Genomic DNA, 21742 nt, shown 5'->3' with positions numbered 1-21742 from the left:
CCCTTGTAGAGTGATCCTACAATATTGGACTATTACATCCTCTATAAATACAATGGAGCACTCCTCTGTACAATGCACGCAACAAACACAAGCCTCACAGTGAGCACAACAGCAACATTCATAAAAACATTTACAAGTACAGAATAGGCACATCGGGAGAATAATCACTGTCCTTAATCTCCTCCCTGGTTCCTGGTCCCTGATCTGGTGAGTTTCACCTTCAACGGATTGTCTGGGCTCGGTGTTGCCATCCAACTCTCAGGCGGGGCCCTTTTTACCCGGTGATAGTGAGTCCATCCGTGTTCTCGGGTCCGTACTGCTGACTCAGTGGTGAGCAGGACCTGGAAAGGACCATCCCAACTCGGGCTGAGCTCCTCCGCCTTTCACGTTTTGATCAGGACCAAGTCGCCAGGCTGGGAAAGGTGTTGTTGTTCCAACAACGGGGGTCTTTGTGCCAAGACTCCCTGCCTATGGAGAGATAATAAGGACTGGGACAGTGACTGCAAATATTTCCTCAGAAACAAGTCTTTAAATACTATCTGGGGGTTTCCCAACTGTGTCAAATAAGGCCGTCCCATCATCATCTCAAAAGGGGACAATCCCGTGTCTTTCCTAGGAGCTACCCGCATTCGCAACAAAGCCAGGGGTAGGTTCTTCGTCCAAGGTAGTCCATTTTCCAAGTATAATTTAGTCAAATGTTTTTTTAATTTCTGCGTTTGCACGCTCCACCTTCCCGCTACTTTCGGGGTGCCAAGGAGTATGAAAGTCCCATTTTATTCCTACCAACCCCATGACTTCCTGCAGCACCTTTTGGGTAAAATGAGTTCCTCGGTCTGAGTCCAATGTCTCGATCATTCCATATCTAGGAATGAGGCTTTCTAGTATGTTTTTGGTGACTACTTGAGCTGTGGCCTTTCTACTGGGTATGCTTCCACCCATCCCGTCAGGTGGTCTTTAAAGACCAATAAGTACTTCTGCCCTCCCCTCTCCGGTAGTTCAGTGAAGTCTGCTTGTACTCGTTGAAAAGGCCATACTGCGAGGGGTCTCCCCCCTCTTTCTGTCTTCTTTGCCCGCGTTTTATTAACCTTCTGACAAATTAAACATTTCCAGGCGATGGCATGAGCCATTGGCCACATGTCACGGCTCCAATACAGGGGCTTAACTAGGTTAATCATTCCTTCAGTCCCAAAATGTCCACTCTCGTGCACTTTCTCCAAGATTCCCATCATAGTTGTTTTGGGGAGTACCATTTGTCCCTCTGGGGTCTCCCAACCACCCTCCTTTTCTATTGGACAACCCAATATACTTAGGTTCGTCCTGGGGGACTGGCTTATATTCCTTCATCAGGGCAATCACCGTAGGATTCATCATCTTTGTCATTAAACGTTATACCATATTTTGCAAGCATTGCAATAAGCAGGGAATACACAAGCAGAGGAGCAAAAGAATTAGCAGGGGCCCTATTAACATTGCAAAGAGTCCCTGAACCCAACCACGTGGTAGGAGTCTGTCCAACCCGGACATGTCCCAGCCCTCCCAGGTCTATTATAGGGATTGTGGGCTCCCCAAACACGCATCTGGTTAGTGAGATTGAGGCCCCATACCAGAGAAGGGGGAACTCCGGCAGCTGTGGGCTCCCCTACTAGAAAAAGCAATAGAACAACTAGGGGAAATAATTGCAGGGCGCTTTCCCCACAAATTCTATGGCGTTCATGCCAGCAGAAATAAATGGCCATCCAGGAGCACAGGGTTCCCACTGCAATTCCCAGCCACCAACCCCAATGACTCCAAGGCTCCTGCATTTGGTCAGGCTCGGGCGTATCCCACCCAAAACACAGCAGGGGGTTGAGATGAACGTACTAGGGTCCCTGAAGGGGTATGTTGGGAGATATTCCGGTCAGCACATGCTGGCTGTAAGTGGTAAGGCTGGCTAAATCAGCCTGCTCCTGATAATTCCACCGTGGAGTGGTGGGGGGGGGGGTAGACCTGGTCAAGTTGGCCCCCGTCCACTCCCTGGTTCCTTAAAAAAGGCTCTCGCCTCGGCATGTACTCTTCTAGTCTCCTCAGTGGTCAGGATGGAGTCTAGAAGGTACTGCACGTCGTCAAAGGTGGGGTTATAGGTTTTAAAAATGCCTTCAAACAATTTAATAATTTTTTTTTCTAGTTCAAATTAGCTAATTCAGCAAATCCTTTCCCTCTTTCTCAATCCTTGTTCTATAATTTATCTTAACACAGTCTAAGTTTTCCACTTTAGCCCATTAACAGTCAGTTTTTTGCTTAATCTTTTATAACATTTTTCAATTTTGCAATATTTCTGTAAATATACTTTAAATTTTTTTCCAATCTTCTTCCATCGACTCTTCTCCCTGGTCTCAGATTCTGCCAGTCATTTTTGCCATTTCAAACAATACATCAAAACACCAAGAGAAAAAAAAACAAAAACATCTAAAAACACATCCAATTTCCATATCTTTATCTTTCATTTACTTATTTCCTCGACTTCCTCACATCTCCCTTTCCCTTATTTTCCCAATTTCCTCCCTTCCCTTCTTTGGGCATCGGGTGGGGAGGTTTCCTTGCATTTCCTTGCATGCGCAACAGCCTTGTTTATCTCAACTTGCACAGCCCCTTGCACAACAACCCTATCTTGCCCCACCAGTAACTGCTTCACCCGTTACTGGCAAGTCAGTCTCTCTTCCCCCTCCCTTCTCAGGAGGCATGCTCCTGGTCACGTACACTCTTTCCTTCAATATGTATCAGTTTCCCCTTCTGGATTCCAATTATAACCTCCCTCAGGTCCTATTGGATATTGGGGCCAAACTACCCTAAAAATTAATCATTTTTACTTTTGACAGGCCCCTGGTATACTGTCTCACCCCATCTTCATCCCATTCTAGTAGGACCTGCCCCAAGGGACTATTCGGATCAATGGGATCCTGCTTTCCTCCATTAGACCCTTTCTTACACATACTCTGTCCCTTGCCCATTGTTACAATGTCTCACAACCGCTCACTCACAGATTCACGCGGACTCGCCTGGCCGTTTCCCTCGCGGGACCACGGAACCGCAAGCTAATCCTCTCGTCAGGACTAGGTCCTGATCCACACTCACGCGTCCGTATGGAACCTCTCTTTCACTCAGGAGACGAGTCTCTCACCCCCGTCCCTCTTACAAATCCCAGGATTTACTCACCCAGTTCAGTTCAGCGCCGTTTCCCACGACTAGTGAACAGGCGGGGGTCCCCGCTGGGTACTCACGGTCCCCGACCGCGATATCTCTCCCTCTCAGTCTCGGATTCAGTTCCCTATATCAGGTTTCCGTCAATCAGCCCTCGTGAACCGTCACAGACACGCCCGGGTCAGGTTTCTCCGAAAAATCGGAGTGGCGCCTACCCGTTCACCGGGGGTCGCTGCACAGCTCGTCGAGGGCCCCACGTTGGGCGCCAATTTGTGAGATATTGAACGTGGTCACCAAACAAGACAAGGAAACCTTGGATATAAGGATAACCCTTTTATTTGTAACGCGTTTGCAAAGGCGGGCCCCCCCGCACTCAAGAGTACGGAGAGGCCCCGAGCAAGCTTCGGGTCTTGACTTTTGTTCCTATTGCTGCCGCCCCTCCCTTAGAGGCTTGGCTTACAATCTACCTATTGCAATTCAACACAACTCTAATACATAGACCAATCTACACTCACTATTTGGGTTTTTCCTAATATGGGAGCTATACATTCTGAAGCTCCTTGTGGTCTTTTGTGGTCTAACTGACAGGAAGCACGCTCAAGCTGCTGACTCTGCCTGCATACATGGTCTTCTGTAAATTTCCACTGGGTTTGAGGCACAATTGATTACTCCTTCTCACAATATTATTATGTATATTATAAATATTTTATGTATTATATTATAATACATAAAATGAACAATACATAGCATGAAATGAAGGGGGGCGGGAATGCAACACGACATAAAAGAACATAAAATGAAAAGCGCCTTCTTCTTCTTTGGCGATCACTCCTATCCGAGTAAGATTGTCTTCCATAAACACGGTTTTAACAAGCGTAAATATACGTTAACATACAACCGGAAAAAGCAAAAGCACACAAAATAGCGCTGGGGCGGGGAATCGATGGCAATTGATTTCGCAAATCCAAGTTCTATTTGCGCGTACCGTATTTTTCGCACCATAGGGCGCACCGGACCATAGGGCGCACCCAGTTTTTAGGGGGGGAAATCAAGGAAAAAAATATTTTCCCCCCCCAGCCCCAAAGAGCAGCGTACAGGCTGCGCACAACCTCTCCCTGCCGGAGGGGTTGCGTGCAGCTATGGAGGAAGCCAAGGCAGAGAGCAGGATGGATCCCGCTCGCTGTTTTGGCTTCCCCTTTAGCCCCGTGCAGCCTCTCCTTGCCGGGAGACGCTGCGCAGGGCTTTCCTGGCTTTACTGGGAGGTGGGGGGATTCCCTCACCTCTCCCAAAAGCCCGCAGAAGCCGCGCAACCCCTTTAAAGAGATCGCGGCTTCTCCTGGCTTTCCTGGGAAGTGGGGGAATTCCCCCACCTCCCGCAAAACCGGCAGAAGCCGCGCAACCCCTTTAAAGAGATTGCGGCTTCTCCTGGCTTTTCTGGGAGGTGGGGGAATTCCCTCACCTCTCGCAAAAGCCCGCAGAAGCCGCGCAACCCCTTTAAAGAGATTGCGGCTTCTCCTGGCTTTTCTGGGAGGTGGGAGAAGGGACTGATGCGGCCAGTCAGTCCCTTCTCCCTCCTGTGGAAAAGCCTGCAAGAGCTCACGGAGCTTGTGTGCGGCTCTTGGGGGCTTTTCCTGCCAGCCTCCCCCCCTGCATTCGCTCCATAGGACGCACACACATTTCCCCCTGCTTTTTAGGAGGGAAAAAGTGCGTCCTATGGTGCGAAAAATACGGTAGACCCATTTTTATTGAGAGGTTTTTGGGTCTTCTTCTTTGGCGATCCCTCATAGCCAAGTAAGATGGTCTTCCATAAACACAGTTTTAAAAGTGAGTCCGTAAGTGACTGAGGAGGCCAATTCTGGACCCACACATCCTTCCACAATGGGGACATTGGTTTCCGTTTGGGGGTTGATCACGGTGTGGATTTGCCAAGCGTACCTTCCTCTTATAATGTTTCTTCCTTGCGTCCTGAGTTCGAGTGTCTTCAAAGCCCATGACACCTTGGTCAAGGCTGTTCTCCAACTGGAGCGCTCGCAGGCCAGCGTTCCCCAGTTGTCGGTGTTTATACAACATTTTTTTTAGATTTGCCTTGCGACAGTCTTTAAACCTCCTTTGTTGACCACCAGCATTACGCTTTTCATTTTTAAGTTCCTTCCCGGGCATGGTGCCCGGAGGACCCCAGGTTAGTGACGGCTGTTTGTCTAGGTCTAAGTCCAGTTTAAATATAAATAACCTTAGGAGGGGAAGAAATGAAGGCAGTGAGAGATTTTACTTTCTTGGGCTGCATGATCACTGCAGATGGTGACAGCAGTCACAAACTTAAAAGACGCCTGCTTCTTGGGAGGAAAGCAATGAAAAACCTAGACAGCATCTTAAAAAGCAGAGACATCACCTTGCCAACAAAGGTCCATATAGTTCAAGCTATGGTTTCCCCAGTAGTGATGTATGGAAGTGAGAGCTGGACCATCAAGAAGGCTGATCGCCGGAGAATGGATGCTTTTGAATTCTGGTGCTGGAGGAGACTCTTGAGAGTCCCATGGACTGCAAGAAGATCCAACCTCTCCATTCTGAAGGAAATCAGCCCTGAGTGCTCCCTGGAAGGACGGATCCTGAAGCTGAGGCTCCAAGACTTTGGCCACCTCATGAGAAGAGAAGACTCCCTGGAAAAGACTCTGATGTTGGGAAAGATGGAGGGCACAAGGAGAAGGGGACGACAGAGGACGAGATGGTGGGACAGTGTTCTCGAAGCGACCAGCATGAGTCTGACCAAACTGGGGGAGGCAGTGGAAGACAGGAGTGCCTGGCGTGCTCTGGTCCAGGGGGTCACGAAGAGTCGGACACGACTAAACGACTGAACAACAACATGGGAGAATAGCAAGGGGGTTGTGTGAATGAGTTTGGCATTGCCCACCCCCTGTTGGCATCCGAACAACAGACGGAGTTTGCCTGCTCCCACTCTCCCCCACTGCAGTGAGATGCATTGTGTTCCTACTTAATTATAGTAATTATTCCTAAATTTTGTGTGTACACATACAAATCAGCACGTGCAAATTTAATGTCTTCTTTGTGTGTGTGTGCTTGTGTGTGACACATTTTCTCTTTTTCCTTTCAGGAGGACATAAAGATTTGACCAGCAGATGCTTTATTCCCGACCTTTCAGTAGCGACAATATCACAATCCGTTTTGTTTTTCTTTCCTGGTTTTTCGGCTAAGCTAGAAATCTGCAATCTCAGCAAACTGCCTTTATGAGTATCCTCCAAGCGGCGGTCTCTCTGCTGCCCCACTGAGAATAGGGTAGCAATTTTAACTGAAGCCAGCTCTTCCAAAACAGAAACGACAGAAAGTTGGTGGTGACTATCTATCATCTATCTATCTATCTATCTATCTATCTATCTATCTATCTATTGGATTCAGTGGCGTAGCGTGGGGGGTGCAGGGGGGGCCGGCCGCACTGGGCGCAACATCTGGGGGTTAGGGTTAGGGGGTGCAAATCCACGGGTTAGGGGGTGCAAATCCACGGGTTAGGGGGCGCAAATCCACGGGTTAGGGGGTGCAAATTACTTGCCTTGCCCCGGGTGCTGACAACCCACGCTACGCCACTGATTGGATTTGACCAGAGCTTTGTGTGGCTGCTATTATATTCTTTTCTCTAAACTCCATAGTGCCAAGGAAACCTAATATAACTCTAGAACAGCTGCAAAAAAAGAAAGAACATAGTTGCAAAAGTTTGCAATGCCCCTGAATTTTGCTTGGTTACAGCACCCACTATTATTTTTGTAGCTATCTGTATCCTTTAATGCAACAGGAATTCATTAGGATACACTTTCGGTAATTGCATTTCAACTAAGTGCTTAAAGGAAAGAACTGGGGGAGGGGGGGATTATCTGGATTATCTAAGGGCAGAACAATGAAACAATCCTCAACTGCATCAGCAAAGGGGGGGGGGGGCAATTAATGTGAGGGCTGCAGACAGAGAGATTACCTCTACTAACTGCAAAATTTGGTGGTCTGAAACAGCCCGGAGTCTGTTCCAAACCAAATTCGTTTTACAATGATCTCAGCAGCGTGCGGAGGGGGAAGAAGATTGCAAATCTGGGTGGTTTTTTTTGCAGGACTGAAAAGAAGCAGCGCTGGCCTGGGAACGAAAAACCACCAAGAAATGTGCCAAGGGCCCCTCTACAATTTAGCTAAGGAAATCAGAGCTTGGCTGCTGAAGAAAAAAGCAGCCATTTTTGCAAGTGGAGGCAGAGAAAAAGAAACAAAGCAATTTATGCAAACCCTTTTGTGGGGGCGGAGGGGGCGGTCAAGAAAGGCCACCTCTTGTTTAACTTTAAGTAAGGAAATCTGCTTCTTGGGAGAAAAGCAATGACAAACCTAGACAGCATCTTAAAAAGCAGAGATATCACCTTGTCAACAAAGGTCCGTATAGTAAAAGCTCTGGTTTTCCCAGTAGTGATGGATGGAAGTGAGAGCTGGACCATCAAGAAGGCTGATGGCCGAAGAATTTATGCTTTTGAATTCTGGTGCTGGAGGAGACTCTGGAGAGTCCCATGGACTGCAAGAAGATCAAACCTATCCGTTCTGAAGGAAATCAGCCCTGAGTGCTCACTGGAAGGACAGATCCTGAAGCTGAGGCTCCAAGACTTTGGCCACCTCATGAGAAGAGAAGACTCTGGAAAAGACCCTGATGTTGGGAAAGATGGAGGGCACAAGGAGAAGGGGACGACAGAGGACGAGATGGTGGGACAGTGTTTTCGAAGCTACCAGCATGAGCTTGACGAAACTGCGGGAGGCAGTGGAAGACAGGAGGGCCTGCCGAGCTCTGATCCAGGGGGTCACGAAGAGGTGGACACGACTAAACGACTAAACAACAGCAAGGAAATCTACCAGACTAACTCAGGGCTGAGTTTCTCCAGCGGAAACGTTCTCTGCAAATTTCTTAACACAAAGAGGCAGACACGACTAAATGACTAAACAACAAATGTTTACAATCATGAGGTCTAGCACCTCGTTTTATTTTTAGCGAAAGGAGCACGGCTCGGGGACAGAGCATCTTGCTTTGTATGTCGAAGGTCCCCAGGTCTCTACGTAGGACTAGGAAGGTCTCTTTCTTGCTCTCCCCTCCTTCCATAACCCTGGAGACCTGCTGCTGCCGCCATTATTGTAGCCATTATTGGTCTCGATGGAGCAACGATCTGATCTGTGATAACGCAGATTCCTGCGTTTGCATTGCTTGGGGAAGTTGTGCGTGTGACCTAGTTCCCTCCGTTACCAAGGTATCACCTGCTGGTTCTTAATTCAGGACAAGCTTATGGGGAAGATTAAACCCAGATGAAACAAGCCGGGACCTCAGGGAGAAAAAATAATCACCTAGACGACAGGATGAGAAGCAGCAGAATTGAGCAGAGGTTGTTGTCGTTGTTTAGTTGTTTAGTCGTGTCTGCCTCTTGGTGACCCCCTGGACCAGAGCACACCAGGCACTCCTGTCTTCCACTGCCTCCTGCAGTTTGGTCAGACTCATGCTGGTAACTTCGAGAACACTGTCCCACCATCTCGTCCTCTGTCGTTCTCCTTGTGCCCTCCATCTTTCCCAACATCAGGGTCTTTTCCAGGGAGTCTTCTCTTCTCCTGAGGTGGCCAAAGTCTTGGAGCCTCAGCTTTAGGATCTGCCCTTCCAGTGAGCACTCAGGGCTGATTTCCTTCAGAATGGAGAGGTTTGATCTTCTTGCAGTCCATGGGACTCTCAAGAGTCTCCTCCAGCACCAGAATTCAAAAGCATCCATTCTTCAGCCTTCTTGATGGTCCAGCTCTCACTTCCGTACATCACTACTGAGCAGAGTTTGCCCCTTTGAAATATGGTCCTTTAAAGAGCTGGGCAGCAGGCAGAAATCCAACAGGGTGGCCCTCCCCATATTAAAATGCATCTATATATAGGGAATTGGCAAAGCGCTTTGAATTGCTGCCTGCTTTCTTTTTCCTTGCAATGTCCCCAGCTTGGGTTTTTAATATTTTCCAGGCACTTTGTACGAAGAAGAGGCTCTCAGCCCCTTTGCAGAATCGGGGGGGGGGAGGAGGTCCCCCTGCCCCCCCCCAAGCAAAGGGGCTTGCAATTTATAATGCGGACGTAGGAGAAGATAAATGGGGTGGTTGAGGGGAGGAGAGGAGAGGCAGTGATTTCAGGTAAGTGGCACTTAAAAGACTACGCAGTACATCGTGCGTGGGAGCAGGAGAGCGGCGCTAATGGTTGCACGGAAAAGGCTGGCTTTTGAAGAGGGAATGGAAGGACAGGGGGACATTGTGCAGGCGGTTCTGGGTGTCTGGGGCAGTGAGGGAGAAGGGCCTGGGGTCAGGGGCAGCGAGGGAAGTTTTAGAGCTGCTTCTTAGGAAATTCTATCTATCTATCTATCTATCTATCTATCTATCTATCTATCTATCTATCATCTATATCTCTATATCTATATCTATCTATCATCTATCTATCTATCTATCTATCATCTATCTATCTATCTATCATCTATCTATCTATCTATCTATCTATCTATCTATCATCTATCTATCTATCTATCTATCTATCTATCTATCTATATCATCTATATCTATCATCTATCTATCTATCATCTATCTATCTCTATATCTATCTATCATCTATCTATCATCTATCTATCTATCTATCTATCTATCTATCTATCTATCTATCTATCGATATCTATCTATCTATATCATCTATATCTATCATCTATCTATCTATCTATCTATCTATCTATCTATCTATCTATCATCTATCATCTATATCATCTATCTGTCATCTATCTATCTATCTATCTATCATAATCTATCTATCTATCTATCTAGCTATCTAGCTATCATCTATCGTCTATCAACATCTATCTATCTATCTATCTATTTTCGACAGACGGATCCTGGATATGTCCGGGAAATTCCGGACGAATGGCAACCCTGGACTAGATAATGATGGAATACTGAATGGTTTAGTTTATGTAAAATATGCAGGGATTTATGATATGCAAAATGAACTATGGAAAGAGGAGAAGGGAAGTCGCTGATATTTTAAGGATGGTTAAATGAGCATTCTTAATTCTAAAACAGAAAATGAGAGAGAGACAGAGAGAGAGAGAGAGAGAGAAGATAGATGGATAGATAGATAGATGATAGATAGATAGATAGATGATAGATAGATAGATAGATGATAGATAGATAGATAGAGATAGATGATAGATAGAGATAGATAGATGATAGATAGATGATAGATGATAGATAGATAGATAGATAGATAGATAGATAGATAGACAGATAGATGATAGATAGATAGAGATAGATGATAGAGATAGATAGATGATAGATAGATGATAGATGATAGATAGATAGATAGACAGATAGATGATAGATAGATAGAGATAGATGATAGAGATAGATAGATGATAGATAGATGATAGATGATAGATAGATAGATGATAGATAGATAGATAGATAGATAGATGTCTCTTGTGGCCCTTTCCAACTCTACACTTCCTTCCTTCCTTCCTTCCTTCCTTCCTTCCTTCCTTCCTTCCTTCCTTCTTCTCCTCCTCCAAGAAGTTCACATCCACGGTTCTCCCCATTTAATCCTCACAACAACTCTGCGAGGCGGGTCAGGCTGGGGGCGCACGAATATAGCGACACGGCCGCCTGGTGAAACTTCCCGGCCGAGTGGGAAGATTCGAACCCTTGTCTCTCCCAGGTCGAGGCACCCTAACTCTTGCACCGCCCATCGCCTCCCTGCGCCTGTGGGGTCATTTTTAACCAACGCATCAAACCGACAAACACCTTTAAAGCCTGAACAATTTCCGCCGATAGCTGGCTTTTAGCAAGATGAGTCAGCCTTGCGAGGCCTTGGCCTAATAGCTCCAGGATGCTAAAAGTCTGCCTTTTTGCGTTGCCACGGCAACTCCTGCGCTGGTTGCATCCTTGCACGGCTGAGGAAGGCCAGTTAACAAAAAAAAACAACCCTTCCGGAAACCATTGCACGGATTGTGGGCCAATGACATACATATTTTTATTTTATTTTTGGGCCTTTGGTTCAGCAAGTTGCCAGGTTTTACGCAAAATGGAAAAACGAGCGAGGACCGCAGGAAGAATGGCGCTTTAGCCGACAAAAGATGCGCAGCTTGCAGACTTAAACATACAGAATACGAGAACGAGAAGGACATACGTTTAGACTAGATCAGAAAACGTTTACTGAAGTATACGGGGAAATATTGTGTACACATGAAAAAGCTGGCAGCGTTAAGATTAATTTGACAGCGCAAATGAGTTTGGATGGGTGCGATGATGGTTTAGTTTTTGTAAAATATGCAGGGATTGATGGTACGCAAAATGAACCGTGGAAAGAGGAGAAGGGAAGCCGTTGATATTTTAAAGGTGTTAAAATGAGTATTTTAAGGATGTTAAAAGGAGTATTTCAAATGGTAAAACAGAAAATTTAATAAAAAATGTATTTAAAACAACAGGTTGCCAGGTTTTGTTCTGTTAAGAAATCTGCAAAACGTTTCTGCTCTGAAAGCGAGCGATGGGGCGAAGGAACCGTCCTGAATTTTCCTGCAACCCCCTTTTTAAAATGGAGTCTTCTTCGTGATTTGGGTCCACGACTTGGTATCAAGGTTCTGATACGCCTTCCCGCTTTCTGTCTCTGGAAAGTTTCTAAATTTCGTTCTGGAATGAATTCGAAAACAGATAGAGAATGGTTGTGGCGATGTGGCTGTGTTGGCAGAAGCTAGAATAACCTCAGAGTGCCTGCAGTCGATTTCCCCAAAGTTAAGCCGTTTCAACCCTACACATAGGTAAAGGGTAAAGGGACCCCTGACCATTAGGTCCAGTTGTGGCCGACTCTAGGGTTGCGGCGCTCATCTCGCTTTACTGGCCGAGGGAGCCGGCGTACAGCTTCCGGGTCATGTGGCCAGCATGACTGAGCCGCTTCTGGCGAACCAGAGCAGCGCACGGAAACGCCGTTTACCTTCCCGCCGGAGTGGTACCTATTGATCTACTTGCACTTTGATGTGCTTTCGAACTGCTAGGTTGGCAGGAGCAGGGACCGAGCAACGGGAGATCACCCCGTCATTGCGGGGATTCGAACCGCCGACCTTCTGATCGGCAAGCCCTAGGCTCTGTGGTTTAACCCACAACGCCACCTGCGTCGAACCCTACACATAGCCATTCCCATTTCAGTGTGAATTATTTTAACCAATTCTATGATTTTCTCCCCTCCCTTCTCTCCTCGCAGCTCACAAGGACGGACTTATTAAGGTGTTTGCAAGGCGGTGTTATGAGAAAGTTACTGTTCCCTTTCCCTTATGGGGTATCTAAGAGCCCGTACAGAGTCCTTAAGTAGGTACTCTATCGGTAGGAGAAAATAAAAGAGGCCAAGCAGAGAGAATATTGAGAAGCAAAGCGGCTAGTAAGCCTGATCTTTATTAAACTGTTGCAACAGGATTCCTGCTCACCCCAAGCAGGGAGAGAGGAAAGGAACACCGAACATTGGTGTGCAAGCTCTTATATAGACTTTTGAAACTGCCCACCCTGTAGCTCAAGACCACCCCCCAAAACATCACGCATACATTACAGAAAGAGGTGGTCCCCAGCAGAAATTTGAGCGCGTTGCTTCTCTCCTGTCTGCCAGGATACCTGATAATAATGCCTTATCTGATTGCCTTTTCTGGGTAGCAGGGCCCTTCCTCATTGTTGTTGAGTCGTTTAGTCGTGTCCGCCTCTTCGTGACCCCCTGGACCAGAGCACGCCAGGCACTCCTGTCTTCCACTGCCTCCCGCAGTTTGGTCAAACTCATGTTTGTAGCTTCGAGAACACTGTCCCACCATCTCGTCCTCTGCCGTCCCCTTCTCCTTGCGCCCTCCATCTTTCCCAACATCAGGGTCTTTTCCAGGGAGTCTTCTCTTCTCATGGCCAAGTCTTGGAGCCTTAGCTTCAGGATCTGTCCTTCCAGTGAGCACTCAGGGCTGATTTCCTTCCCGAATGGAGAGGTTGGATCTTCTTGCAGTCCATGGGACTCTCAAGAGTCTCCTCCAGCACCAGAATTCAAAAGCATCCATCCTTCGGTGATCAGCCTTCTTTATGGTCCAGCTCTCACTTCCATACATCACTACTGGGAAAACCATAGCTTTAACTATTATTTAACTATTTAAATAATGCCTTATCTGATTGCCTTTTCAGGATAGCCTGACCATTCCTTGGAGATAACACTTAGTTCCTGAATCTCTTAGGCATATTGATAACTTTGCTCAGCTTAAGAGATACTTGCAAGGCTGTATTTGCAAAGGGAGGTGTGAGCCCCTACAGTCCAAAGACTCTTGCAAAGCTTTTCCCATTTCCTTCCTCTTTGCAGAGAAATATTTGAGGTCAATTTGGGAGATTCCAAATGGCTTCAAGATTGCTCTCCCGCTTCAGGCTACAGACTCCGCTAACCCAGAAATAGTGCTTCAGGTTAAGAACTTTGTTTCAGGTTGAGAACAGAAATCGTGCTCCGGTGGCACGGCAGCAGCAGGAGGCCCCATTACCTAAAGTGGTGCTTCAGGTTAAGAACAGTTTGAGGTTAAGAACGGACGTCTGGAACGAATTAAGTACTTAACCCGAAATACCACTGTATTTCAGACACAGGGTTTATATACTTATACGTGTGTGTTTGCCTTGTACATTTATGAACATTTATTTTATATATACATATATAAGACCTTAGAATTCCTATAACAGCGGTGAGGAGTCTGCAAATATCCAAGACAGGCCCCTCTGAGAATTTATTTAAGAGACGAAACTGAACCCAGGGATGAAAATGGAAAAAGGAAGGAAATTTAAAGGCTAGTGGAAGGCGCCACCTGGTGGGCAGAATCAGTATTGCATGTTTGGCTACTGGCCGCATTTTGTTAGCTCCAAGTGATGCTTTTTGGGGGTGGGGTAACATTATTATTATTATTATTATTATTATTATTATTCCGAACAATGTGTCTGGATTGAATCGTAACATCGGAAGAGCCCCAAAACTGGACCAGGCCACAGGGGACCACTAGTCCAGCACCCATAGAGCCTAGGAATACAGATAGACTGCCCTGGGAGCTGGAGGCTCCATAAGAACCCGATAAGAGCTTCCTGGATCAAGCCAGCAGCCCATCGAGTCCGGCGCCCTGTTCTCACGGGGCCAAGAAGATGGCCCAGTTTGAAAACCGCTAGCAGGACCCACACACCAGAAAAATCTCCTTTTTCTGCAGATCCCAGCAATTGGGATTCAGGATCGCCCCTGAATACAGAGCCTCGCATTGCCTAACTCCCACCAGTTGCTCCTATTATCTGTCTTAGCTGCCCATTACATGCATGTCTAAATCAAGCTGGGGAGATACGTCGGCGCTTTTCTAATTATTATTTGAGTATGCGGGTGGCGCTGTGGGTTAAACCACAGAGCCTAGGGCTTGCCGATTAGAAGGTCGGCGGTTCGAATCCCCGCAATGGGGTGAGCTCCTGTTGCTCGGTCCCTGCTCCTGCCCACCTAGCAGTTCGAAAGCACCTCAAAGTGCAAGTAGATCAATAGGTACCACTCCAGCGGGAAGGTAAACGGCATTTCCATGCACTGCTCTGGTTCGCCAGAAGCGGCTTAGTCCTGCTGGCCACATGACCCGGAAGCTGTACGCCGGCTCCCTTGGCCAATAAAGCGAGATGAGCGCCGCAACCCCAGAGTCGGTCACGACTGGACCTAATGGTCAGGGGTCCCTCTAGCTTTACCTTTATGTGTTTGATATTGTTATAATTTTGCATTTCTAAAATAAAATAAAAAAATATTCTTTCTTTTTTTAAAGTAAATGAATTCTCAGAGTTCAAGGGCTCCTCTCAGACTGGCAAAAGCAGTTTAGGAGGCTGCGAGTTTCCGAGGACCAGAGACAATGGTCCATTCTACTTTTCGAATGGCATACAAAAGATGAGGAAATTAAGGAAGTAATGACAAAATGGGCATTAGACATTGGGCATGATATTGAGTTTGATACACGGTCAAGGTTATAGAATGTTGGCATGAAATTTACCGCATGTATGACATTGAAAGAAAATATACAGTGGTACCTCGGGTTAAGTACTTAATTCGTTCCAGAGGTCTGTTCTTAACCTGAAACTGTTCTTAACCTGAAGCACCACTTTAGCTAATGGGGCCTCCTGCTGCCGCACCACCGGAGCACGATTTCTGTTCTCATCCTGTAGCAAAGTTCTTAACCTGAAGCACTATTTCTGGGTTAGCGGAGTCTGTAACCTGAAGCGTATGTAACCTGAGGTACCACTGTAATGAAAATGATGTGTAGGTGGTACTTGACTCCTACCAAACCATCTACCAAGTGGGAGATAACCAGAGCATGCGCCACTCTGGCCAGACAGTCTGCGGGCAGGGAGGGTCTCATCCTGCGTACCAGATGGAGCTGGGAGACAGCCGCCCTGGACACAGAACTGACCTGTGCCTCCATGGACAGCTGTGGGTCCAAAATGACTCCCAGGCTGCGCACCTGGTCATTCTGGGGCACAGTGACCCCATTCAGGACCAGGGAGTCCTCCACACCTGCCCACCTCCTGTCCCCCCAAAACAGTCCTTCTGTCTTGTCAGGATTCAACCCCGATCTGTTAGCCGCCATCCATCCTCCAGCTGCCTCCAGACACTCACACAGGACCTTCACTGGTTCTGATTCGAAGGGAGGTAAAGGGTAGGGACGCGGGTGGCGCTGTGGGTTAAACCACAGAGCCTAGGACTTGCCGATCAGAAGGTCGGCGGTTCGAATCCCCGCGACGAGGTGAGCTCCCATTGCTCGGTCCCTGCTCCTGCCAACCTAGCAGTTCGAAAGCACACCAGTGCAATTAGATAAATAGGTACCACTCCGGCGGGAAGGTAAACGGTATTTCCGTGCGCTGCTCTGGTTCTCCAGAAGCAGCTTAGTCCTGCTGGCCACATGACCCGGAAGCTGTACGCTGGCTCCCTCGGCCAATAAAGCAAGATGAGCGCCGCAACCCCAGAGTCGGCCACGACTGGACCTAATGGTCAGGGGTCCCTTTAACTTTACCTAAAGGCGAAAGAGGAAGAAAGGATGGAAGGGAGGGAGGGAACTGGCAGAGCAGAGAGAGAAGGGGCCTCTTTCTTGCAGTCCTGTGGCGTCGCCTGCAGGGGGCGCCCTTGCCGTGCTTGCCTGTGTTTCGCACACCCTTGCAATGCATGCAGGTTCTTTGTGTGCGGTCCTGGGAGAGGTTTGCCAGAGCGCCAGCCCTGCGGTGCCACCCACGGCTTCTCCTCCCCCAAGCAACCGCCCGGCAGCCAGCCACCTTCCTTGGGTCCTCTGGGCAGCTCTCACCAGGCAGGGCGGCGGCAGATTGGGAGGGTGCAAACCCGAGCTGCAGGCCTCGGGGTGGCCGGGTTTGCACCCGCAAAACCAGGAGGAGAGACGAGGGCAGTCCCTGGGAACTTAGCAACGCAAGGAGAGCCTGACGGATAAGGCCAATGGCCCGTCGAGCCGGGCATCCTGTTCTCACAGTGGCCAGCAAGCAGGATTCGAACGCAGAAGCAGTCTCCCCTTCTGCGCTTTGCAGCATGTTGTCTAGTTGGCTATGAGGCCTTCATAGACCTCTTCTCCTCCATGAATTTCTCTAGTCTGCTTGTTGTTGTTTAGTCGTGTCCGCCTCTTCGTGACCCCCTGGACCAGAGCACGCCAGGCCCTCCTGTCTTCCACTGCCTCCCGCAGTTTGGTCAAACTCATGCTGGTAGCTTCGAGAACACTGTCCCACCATCTCGTCCTCTTTCGTCCCCTTCTCCTTGTGCCCTCCATCTTTCCCAACATCAGGGTCTTTTCCAGGGAGTCTTCTCTTCTCATGAGGTGGCCAAAGTCTTGGAGCCTCAGCTTCAGGATCTGTCCTTCCAGTGAGCACTCAGGGCTGATTTCCTTAAGAATGGAGAGGTTTGATCTTCTTGCAGTCCATGGGACTCTCAAGAGTCTCCTCCAGCACCAGAATTCAAAAGCATCCATTCTTCGCATCAGCCTTCTTTATGGTCCAGTTCTCACTTCCATACATCACTACTGGTAAAACCATAGCTTTTACTATACGGACCTTTGTCGGCAAGGTGATGTCTCTGCTTTTTAAGATGCTGTCTAGGTTTGTTGTCGCTTTCCTCCCAAGAAGCAGGCGTCTTTTAATTTCATGACTGCTGTCACCATCTGCAGTGATCATGGAGTCCAAGAAAGCCAAATCTCTCACTGCCTCCATTTCTTCCCCTTCTATTTGCCAGGAGGTGATGGGACCAGAGGCCATGATCTTCGTTTTTTTGATGTTGAGCTTCAGACCATATTTTGCGCTCTCCTCTTTCGCCCTCAATAAAAGGTTCTTTAATTCCTCCTCACTTTCTGCCATCAAGCTACCCAAGTTTGCTTCCCCCTGTGGCAAGGAGTTCCGCAGTTTAACCGCGCGGAGAAGGACTGTCTTTTGCCCATGGCGAATCTTCCACGGCGACCGAAAAGCATCTTCTAAATGGACTTCCTATGCCTGTGGGACCACATACACTCCGACTTTTCTCGGAGGAAAGCAGGGGCAGTCTATTCCGCATCAGGAAACCTCCTTTAATCTCTCCCGCAAACACAGACGTCATCTGCACACCCTCAAATATTTCGTCTACCGTATTTTTCCCTCTATAGGACGCACCCAACCATAGGATGCACCTTGTTTTAGAGGGGGAGAACAAGAAAAACAAATTCTCCCCCTCCCTGCTCAGCGCCCCTCCAGCGAAGCGGCAGGAGAAACGGAGCCCTTCCATTTCTCCTCCCGCTTCACTGAAGGCGCTGCGCAGCTCTCCCTCTCTGCCGAAGCCAGGAGAGTCTTGCTCTCCCGCTTCAGCAAAAGGGACCCGAAGCCTTCGGAGCGCAGAACACGTTCCTGCTGTGCTCCAAAGGCTTCAGGGATAGCCACCTGAAGCCTTTGGAGGGCAGCGGGAGCTCGGGCTGCGCTCCAAAGTCTTCAGGCGGCTATCCCTGAAGCCTGGAGAGCGAGATCCACAACCCAAGCCGTGAAGGTCGCCCCAGAAGGGGTCCCACAGGTGTTGGGCCTGGAGGGCGGGACCGGTTGCGACAGCATGGGAGGCGTTCCGGAAGATTGAGTGGGCGATGGGCGTTAAAAGGATTTCTAAAATTGGCCAGACGAACAGAGCGTCGTTTCCCAGCCGGAGGGAGAGATGTTTGGCAGGTCGAGGCAGGTTTTTCTGCAGGAATTGCAGGCAAAGAAACCCTTCTGTCTGGGATCCCACCTGGGAGATCTGAAATGCACATTCGATCTGGAAGCCCAGAGGTTTCCCCCTGCCTTGCGATTCTGAAATTTTGTTGTTGTTGTTTAGTTGTGTCCGCCTCTTCGTGACCCCCTGGACCAGAGCACGCCAGGCCCTCCTGTCTTCCACTGCCTCCCGCAGTTTGGTCAAACTCATGCCGGTAGCTTCGAGAACACTGTCCCACCATCTCGTCCTCTTTCGTCCTCTTCTCCTTGCACCCTCCATCTTTCCCAGCATCAGGGTGTTTTCCAGGGAGTCTTCTCTTCTCCTGAGGTGGCCAAAGTCTTGGAGCCTCAGCGTCAGGATCTGTCCTTCCCGTGAGCACTCAGGGCTGATTTCCTTCAGAATGGAGAGGTTGGATCTTCTTGCAGTCCATGGGACTCTCAAGTGTCTCCTCCAGCACCAGAATTCAAAAGCATCCATTCTTTGGCGATCAGCCTTCTTGATGGTCCAGCTCTCATGACTCGAGCTGAGTGTGGGTTCGAGAATGGTGAACCTATGGCTTTCCATGGTTCCTCAGACTCCGAAGGCCTCCAGGAATGCAAGGTGCAAAGCGATGGGGAAATTAAAGTGAAGGATACAGTTTCACCTATACGCTCCTGGCGTCTGAACTGGCGGTATTGACCAGGAGAGAGACCTTGAGGTCGTAGTGCAGTGGTGGCCAAACTCGGCCTTCCAGCTGTTTTGGGACTACAACTCCCATCATCCCTAGCTAATAGGACCAGAGGTCAGGGATGATGGGAAATGTAGTCCAAAAACAGCTGGAGAGCCACGTTTGGCCACCACTGTCCTAGCAGATAGCTTGACGGAGACACCCTTATGCTATATTTAGGATGGTTTGACCACCAAACCATCTTAAATATCTTCGCAGAAGCTTACGAAAAATGTGGCCTGTCGCTCAACATCCAAAAAACCAAAATACAAAATAACCTATCTGCGGTGCCACAAATCCAGCTCAGTGGTCTAACGTTGGAAAGTATCAATCACTTCTCCTACCTGGGCAGCTATCTTTCCACAAGGCCCGACATTGATGTCGAAATCCAGCACCGCCTGAGCTCTGCGAGTGCGGCTTTCTCCCGATTGAAGTGCAGAGTGTTTGAGGACCGGGACATTCGCAGGGAAACCAAAATGCTTGTTTACAAAGCTATTGTACTACCAACCTTACTATATGCCTGTAAAATATGGACCACTTACAAATGCCATCTCCAACTCCTGGAAAGATTCCATCAACAGTGGGAAGACAGGCAAACTATTGTCAGTGTACTGGAAGAAGCAAAGATAAAAATACATTAAAACATCAGTTATCAAAAACTTCCCTTAACAGGGCTGCCTTCAGATGTCTTCTAAATGTCATATAGTTGTTTATTTCCTTGACATCTGAAGGGAGGGCGCCACCACCGAGAAGGCCCTCTGCCTGGTTCCCTGTAACCTCGCTTCTAGCAGGGTGGGAACCGCCAGAAGGCCCTCGGCGCTGGACCTCAGTGTCCGGGCAGAACGATGGGGGTGGAGACGCTCCTTAAGGGATACTGGGCTGTTTAGGGCTTTCAAGGGCAGCACCGACACTTTGAATTGTGCTCGGAAACGTCCTGGGACCCAATGGAGGTCTTTCAGGACCAGTGTTATATGGTCTCGGCGGCCGCCCCCAGTCACCAGTCTAGCTGCCGCATTCTGGATTAGTTGTAGTTTCCGGGTCACCTTCAAAGGCAGCCCCATGGAGAGCGCATGGCAGTAGTCCAAGCGGGAGATAACCAGAGCATGCACCACTCTGGCCAGACAGTCTGTGGGCAGGGAGGGTCTCATCCTGCGTCCCAGATGGAGCTGGTAGACAGCCGCCCTGGACGCAGAATGGACCTGCGCCTCCATGAACAGCTGTGGGTCCAAAATGACTCCCAGGCTGCGCACCTGGTCCTTCGGGGGCACAGGTAAACCTGAGCTGCTCCCTTTGTGAGGCCTAAGGATGCTTTTGCCTGAAAGCCTTCGTCTCTCATCCAGCCCAGTGCTTGACCCTGATGGGAAATGCATTATGTAGACTTTGGGTGTGGCGTCGAAAGAGGGAAGGAAGTGGGAAGCTTTTCATCAGCAGAATTTGAAAAAGAAAAATCCTGTGTCTCTTTCCCTTGAGGGCTGAGGACCCTTCGAGGAGGGTTGGTTGAGTCATTGCCCACGAGCCAAAGGACATTTCAGGGAAGCTGGAGCAATGCAAACTCTGCGGGTGCACATCTCAGGGCAGGACGGTCGGCGTTTGGGAAATGACTGCGTACCACGATGACGTACCTTTCTGCAAACTACATGTGCAAATCCCCTCCTGCGGATTCCAGAAACTGGTACTCAGCATAGCTGTCAACTTACAGATTTGAAAATAAGGGACCTGCAGCCTCACCTGTTCCAGGCACTCCAGTCTTCCTGTCCTCCTGCAGTCTGGTCAAACTCATGCTGGTAGCCTCGAGAACACTGTCCAACCAACTTTGTAACCAGAGGTTCAACTGAATAGAATCTGAATCACATGCACCACAAGGCCTATGCAGCCTCAACTTAAGATGGCTCCCCGGCCTGGCTTTGCACTGCAAAGTTTGCAGCAGCACGTGCAACAAAATGGCGTCCAGCATTCAAAAACCTCCTCGGCTTGCATTAACTAGCCACACACAAGGCATGCCAGCTCCACCCCCCAGCCGTTCTTAGACTTCTTATTGGGTGAGCAACACAGCCAAGCAACACAGTTGGAGCCTCCCTCCTCCCTGGCCGGCAGGGAGGGAGGGAGAGGAGCTGCTTCCTTTGAAATTTAAGGGACGACATTTAAGGGACATCCATCAATAAGGGACAGCAGCGGGACACGGCGCTGGAATAAGGGACTGTCCCTTCAAATAAGGGACACTTGACAGCTATGGTACTCAGACGCATTTATGGCTTCCAAAGTTGGGAGCAGAGCAATCGCAGGTAGCAAACATCCATCGACTCTTGCACGAATTTGTCCGAGTGCCTTTTGAAGCCAGGCAGTGGCAGGGAGTTCCGCGGTTAAACCACTTGGCTTGTGAAGAATGTCCCGAATCTCTCCAGCCTCAGTTTTCGCTGAGGGAAAACCCTCGCCCTGCTGCAAATACTGGATCGTGACCATTTTGCACATATTGCAAATATCATGCAAATTCTAACTTCCAGATGGGGCCTAACGGGGAAGCGAAGTTTCCCTCCTTTTCAAAATGATGACTTTGAGGTGTTGCGGCACCAAAGGTCGTGTTTTGC

At 48.7% G+C, this 21742-nt stretch overlaps 1 long non-coding RNA gene across 1 annotated transcript in view; it reads left to right on the top strand.

Annotated features, from left to right (window-relative positions):
* LOC310668697 overlaps positions 1 to 11678 on the top strand; it is a 15907-nt gene extending 4229 nt beyond the window's left edge. Inside the window, exon 2 of the long non-coding RNA XR_014506805.1 lies at positions 11260 to 11678. This is a non-coding gene — a long non-coding RNA (uncharacterized lncRNA). The remainder of the gene's footprint in view (positions 1 to 11259) is intronic.
* The last annotated feature ends 10064 nt before the right edge of the window (positions 11679 to 21742 follow it).

This window comes from Podarcis tiliguerta (assembly GCF_965153285.1).
Source record: "Podarcis tiliguerta genome assembly, chromosome: 18".
In the NCBI taxonomy this organism is placed as follows: domain Eukaryota; kingdom Metazoa; phylum Chordata; class Lepidosauria; order Squamata; family Lacertidae; genus Podarcis; species Podarcis tiliguerta.
Note: the sequence above shows the minus strand (reverse complement) of the source record. Positions and strands in the feature narration are given on the sequence as shown.